The 6000-nt window shown below is 48.8% G+C and overlaps 1 protein-coding gene across 2 annotated transcripts in view; it reads right to left on the reverse strand.

The window, feature by feature from the left end:
- Positions 1-3320, reverse strand: part of ENPP6 (ectonucleotide pyrophosphatase/phosphodiesterase 6) — a 153892-nt gene extending 150572 nt beyond the window's left edge. The window contains exon 1 of one of the 2 annotated variants that reach the window (XM_053916446.2): positions 3089-3320. The gene's annotated coding sequence lies outside the window, so the exon portion shown is untranslated. The remainder of the gene's footprint in view (positions 1-3088) is intronic. The other variant, XM_053916447.2, reaches the window with a different exon arrangement.
- Positions 3321-6000: the final 2680 nt, after the last annotated feature.

A 6000-nucleotide genomic window follows, 5' to 3' on the forward strand; every position in this document is an offset into this window, starting at 1 on the left:
TCTATTTAAGATCCGTGAGCCCTTGTGGGGCCGCAATAGGATGGGGTCCTGTGCAGGGCCCCTGCCAGCGTGTCCCTTCACACATAATAAATAAGTAGATCAAGGTCCTGTCCCCTCCAGAAATGTTTCAGCTGCTTCAAATGCAAATGCTCGTGTAAAACATTCATACATATTTTACCACGTTTTATCTGTAACTGCGGCTTTACGACATTATGGGTACAGACGAGTTGGGTCCTATGTTTATGATTTCATCCCAGCAGCAACACCTGTGAGTTTCTGGGGGCAGGACTCTCACATCCACAGGGCCCGCAAGGAAACTGAAAGTCGGAGAGGTTAGAGGTTTTTCTCAAGAACACAGAGGAACTGAGCCCAGATGCAAACCCAAGTCTCTCTGCTTCCAAAGATAGGCTCTTACCATGTCTCTGAATAACAGACTGGAGGTGTTCTAGCACAATTACACAGCTCCTCATCTGACCACAAGACCTTGGCACCTCTTCACGCTTCCTATTCCTTTGAGGCATCATAAGACTCTTGGAGAATAGCAAATAGATGATTTTTATATGTACCTGTAATTTTTTTTCTTACTCACATACCAAACTCCCCAAAGTCTACTACCCATTATGTGACGTAACACACAATTTCATCAATCTGAAAGCCACTGATGTGGAGCCCCAAGAATTCACCCATAATTTCCTATACATTGTGGGGTTTTGAGCTTCTATTACAGTCCCTTGACACTTCTGTTATCTGGACATATGACTTCAAGACTGAGCCTCTCGGCCCCTTTGAGCCTGCCAGCCTCATGCACCGCCCTCATCCCGGCTGCAGAGAAGGGAAGCCGGCACCCTCTTGGCTGCTCTCAGGATCCTCGCGGGCCTTTCCACAGTCTGACCTTCAGTTCCTGCCAGAATTTCATCATACCAGCGACCATAGACTTGGAAATGTCACTATAACCCCAAGAGACCCCATTGTCCATATTCCTTTGTCATGGAGGCACAGATGGTTGAAAGACAGGAAAGCAGGGTTCCCTCCCTTCATTCAACACCCACGATAACTGTTGTCTCAGCAGGCTTCTGTCAAGTCGGAGAACTCGGAGCCGTCATCTCCCTGTTTATTGTCTCTACACCTACGTACTGTCCCCTTCTCCCAACGAAAGGTTGACCCAGGCACAGCTTTCTTTCTGAGGAGCATGGCCTTCCTCCCGAGGACAGCTCACTGCTGCTCCGAGCTTCAAAGGCCACACCCAAAGAAAGCCTGGCGCCCAGTTTTGCCCTGGGCTACAGCTGGAAAGAAGAAAATAGATAAGGGGCCCAGCTCCCTCTTCTCAAGTCAGGCGTTCAGTAGGGGGAAGTAGAGGAGGACATCACAGAAATTCTGGACAGGTCTGGGCAGATTAAAGAGGAGAAAGACAGAAGTGGATTCAGGTTTTGTGAGATCCTGAAGTTGATATAATTTGGGGTGCCTCCTTGAAGGAAAAAAATGCAACATTATAAATATAAAAATAGGGATGAATGTCAATAGAGAAAAGAATACAAAATGAGATATAAATTTAAAACTAACAAATAACACAAACATCCAGAAGTCCAGAAAATTAAGATTTTTCACTGCTTAAAATACCCCTATCACACTTTTGACAGCCTTCTATTACCTACCTATTTTTAACTACTTTCTAGAAAGAATATACATACACCACAGCCTTTTCTCTAGATGGTTGGAAAGTTTCTTCCCACTTTACAAGTCGTTATTGATAACATCTTATCAATATGCAGGATTGTTTTCAAGTTTGGGGAAACCTTTATGTCTCCCTTTCACAGAGGAATCGTGTCAGGCGTAGTCACCATTTGCAATACCACCACGGGTTGGTGTCCCAGGAATGTGGGAAGTCTGACAAATTCTATTCCATGCAAATTCTACATCAAAAATTTTATATATATATATAGTGAACTTACAATGAAATACTCCTCATTCCCAAGGTCATTCCCAGTGGGGAGAACTAGCCTTTGAGTAAGTGTCCGTGGGAACGTCCTCCTCTACTTAACAGTTTTGTACGTGCAGGACCAGAAGAATTGCCCGCAGGGAACTTCTGGCTCCACAGATGTCAGACGTTGTTTCTCTCCCACCCCCCACGCACTCACAGGCTGGCGCAAACCATTCTCTGAGGCCGCACGTTCGTGTCCTCTCACTGGGGCGAATCTGCCCAGTGGGCCGGGGGAGTATTCTTGGAAGTCATTCCTCATCAGGAAAGCTATTAATAACCACATGGGATTCGGTCTGAAAGCCACACAAATATACCCCATTTAACCCAAACTAAATATATCTCCAACTCAAACTCCATTAAAGCAAACGAAAACAACACCCAGGACTGCTCCCAACACGAACACAAGAAAAATAGAAACAGAGAGAAGTCAGGCTGGAAAAAACCAGCTGTCTTAATGTGTGGCTAAAATGTCTTACTTTTGCAAATTTTATAAATGTATGACCTTTGAATGGATCCTGAGCTTCCTCCTGGGGACTTAGAAGAGGCCCAAGTTAGTCAGGGGTCCTGCGGCTTAAGCTTCGAGAGTTTCACGGTGAATTGCCCCAGGCGGTTACATTTCAAGGAATACGGCAGAGCCCCGACAGGGCTCTGTGTGACCTGCTGTCTTCTGTCCTCTGCACTGCTGGGCACTGCCTCACCCCCACAACTCTGGGACCTACAGGTCACCTCAGGAATAAAAGACAGAGGGGAGTGCCCTAAAAAAAGAGGCTGAGCCGAAACCTTCATTCTGCCATCAAGCAGAGGACTTGACAGAGCGACCATGTTGAATTGCAGAAAAATAAAACCTACTTTTTGCTGAGAGACCTATAACGTGTTGCAAAGTGTACCCCCAAATTCACGCCTACCCAGAACCTCGGAACGCGACTTTGAAAATAGAGACTTTGCAGATGTAGTTATAGTTAAGGATCTTGAGACAAAATCATTCTAATTTTAGGATGTGCCCTAAATCCAGTGGCAGATGCCCTTATAAGACGGGAAGACCCAGGGAGACACACACAGAGGAGGCCATAGGAAGACTGAAGCAGAGACTGAAGTGACAGAGCCACTCACCCAGGAATCCCTGGGGCCTCCATGAACTGGAACTGGAAGAGGCAACAAGGGATTCTTCCTCCAGCCTGCAGAAGGAAGCACGGTCCCAGTGACACCTGGGTAGTGGACTCTACGCCTCCGGCTGGGCCTGTTGACCAGGGCACGCGTGAGTGTTCTCTGCTGCACGCCAGCCGCAGGCTAGTGGGCTACTTACAAGGTTGCTCAGGGCCCCAAGGATTCCTAGACAAGGCGGGCCCATAGGAATGGCCTTTTGTGACCCGGTGTTGGAAGTCACATGGCATCACTTCTGTCATTCTCTAATGGTCAGAGCTGTCACTGGCCCAGCCAAAGTACAGGGCAGAGGACACAGACCCAACCCCACGATGGGGAGAGTGCCAGAGAACTCGTGGTTGCTGTGCACACCTGCCATGGAGTGTCGTTCTTTCACCTTTTCCTTAAACCCAAGTGGGACCCAGGGGAACAACCTGGGCTCTGTGTGAAGAGCTGTGGAGCGCCCCTCCTCCGGCTCAGCCCGCCAGGCTCTGTCGAGAGAGACTACAGCGATGGCACGTTAATACTTTAGAGCGCCGTTTCATTGAAGCCTCTGGGAAGTGTTGGTCACAAAAAGCCCATCAGTGGACCTGCATCCCTAGGCTTCTCAAAACCAAACTCTGGCAAATAGGTTGCTATCACCTCTTCATGTGATGATCGTGTACCCTCTTGCAGGTGGGGATGCAGTTCTCCTGAAGGTCGTAACGCTCCAGCTGTCCATCGTCCTGGCAAGAGATCACTTTTGGGACAGGAAATAAGGACCCTGAACTGAGATGAAGGATACAACGTCTTCCTCTCTGGAGCCATGGCCTAGTTTGGTGCTGAGTCTGAGGAGGGGAGTGCCCAAGTGTTTCTGGCAGTGGGTGTGGGCTGTCCCTGGTCACACTTGAGAAAGCCCTGACGCCAACAAGGTAGTGGTGGGGTGCAAAAACCCGGGGCAGATCTTAGTCTGTGCAATATTTGTAAATGACTTCCTGGGAATATCTATATCTAGGTTTATATCTACAGCCCTGTCTGTATCTATGAATATGTATGGTTTTATGTTTCTCCCTTTACCCTTGAACCTCAAGTAAACCCTGTCGTTTTGCAATCTCCTTGGGAGCTTCCGGGGTGAAATCTGAACCTGGCCCCTATAAGCAGAGGGCAGGGAGAAACCAGAGCAAACAGCCCAGCCTTTCAGCTTGGTAGGTGGCTGCTGGTTTCATAAACAAGGAAACTTACCTACGAGACTTGCCCTGGGTGAGCAGTTTCCCACACCCGCCCATCGGAGTCTTTCAAGTTTATACGGAGGTGTTAACTGATGTTGGTCACATCCAGCGGAGGCCTTGAGTGGGGTTAGTCACGTACCCCGGCCAGATGGTCTCCTCAGCAATGACGATCTCAAGGCTGAGTCCTTGGGCAGCTTCTAGTGTGGCAAAGGCAAGCAGAGCACACATTCCAAACACAGGGGGACAAGTGGGGACTCTCCGATCACCCAGCTCCTGGTCAGAGGTCAGAGCAGAAGGCACACCTTCTTGATGACCTTCCCCAAGGCTTGTTAAACATTATAATGTGGTCTTGGCCCTGCCACGGGGAACTGATGAAAATCCAAGCCCGTGTGGTCAGAGAGTGCAAGCCCCTCCCTCAGGCTGGTGGTGGGAGGGGTCTCTGGAGGAGGCCAGGTGCACTGAGTGGAGATGTGATCCCAGGGAGGGTCGCTGGCAGTGTGGCCAGAAGGTCAAGGTGGAAGGCCCTGAGAGACGTATCTCTGAATTCGAGTCAGATGAAACCTCGGGAAACAGTCACCGGTAGCCAGCAAACCCCTGTGTCGGCAGTCAGTAGCCCACGACAGTCCGGCGAGGGGCCGACCTCTCGTTCACTGCCGGTCGGAGTGCAAAATGGCAGCACGACTTTCAGAAACAGTGTGGCAGTGTTTTTTTTACAATTAGGCCAAATACGCACTGTGTTAGTCAACTTGGACTACCATCACAAAACATTGTTATGCTTAAACAACAGATGGGGATTTTTCTCACAGTTCCGGAGGCTGGAAGTCCAAGGTCAAGGTGCCGGCAGGTCTGGTTTCTGGTGAGGGCTCTCTTCCTGCTTGCAGACGGCCACCTCCTCTCTGCCCTCAGTCCAGCCTATAACATACACTTACCCGATACCCAGCAATCTCACCCCTAAATACTTACCCGAGCGAACTTCACACAAAACTAGCACACAGATGCTTGAAGTATTTTACGCATCATCACCCCAAACTGGAAACAACCTAAATGTCCTTTGAAGAGGACCAGACTCTGTTACCCCCAAATATGCCGCTTTGGTATGAGGGTTATTTTGAGCTGAAGTCAACCGAGAATCCGCAGATGAAGAAAGGCATCTTCTCAGAGCTCCCCATATCTGACTTAGAGCAGAAGCTTCTGAGAAGGGAGGACGGCCACAGATTCTCTCTCCTCGTGAGTTTTATGACCACAAAGAAGACGGAAGGTTGGTGCCAACATGGGCCTGCGCAGACGTACTTTGCTCGGGAGCACCTACCTTCCCATCATTTACCACCCCTGAAAGCTCAAAACCCTTTTCTTTTGTCTTACCACTTCTCCACAAGTTCATGACCATTTTCCTAAAATGGTGGACAAGCCTCCTGGTCTGACAGCCTTTTGTAGGGTTTTGATTTCTGGGAGGGTCTCTCTCTTATGTGTATGAAGTAAGCCTTTTTTTTTTTTTTTTTTTTTTTTGGCTGTTCATCTGTCTTTTATCAGTTCAGTTTCCAGGTCTTCAGCGACTTGAACCAAGGAAGGTGAAGGAAAAGGGGTTTTTCCCTCCCCGACCCTGTCCGTGGATGAATGGGTGAGCAAACGGGGATCCATCCAGAGGATGGAATATTGCTCAGCACAGCACAGCAA

Source organism: Desmodus rotundus, chromosome 13, assembly GCF_022682495.2.
Source record: "Desmodus rotundus isolate HL8 chromosome 13, HLdesRot8A.1, whole genome shotgun sequence".
NCBI lineage: Eukaryota > Metazoa > Chordata > Mammalia > Chiroptera > Phyllostomidae > Desmodus > Desmodus rotundus.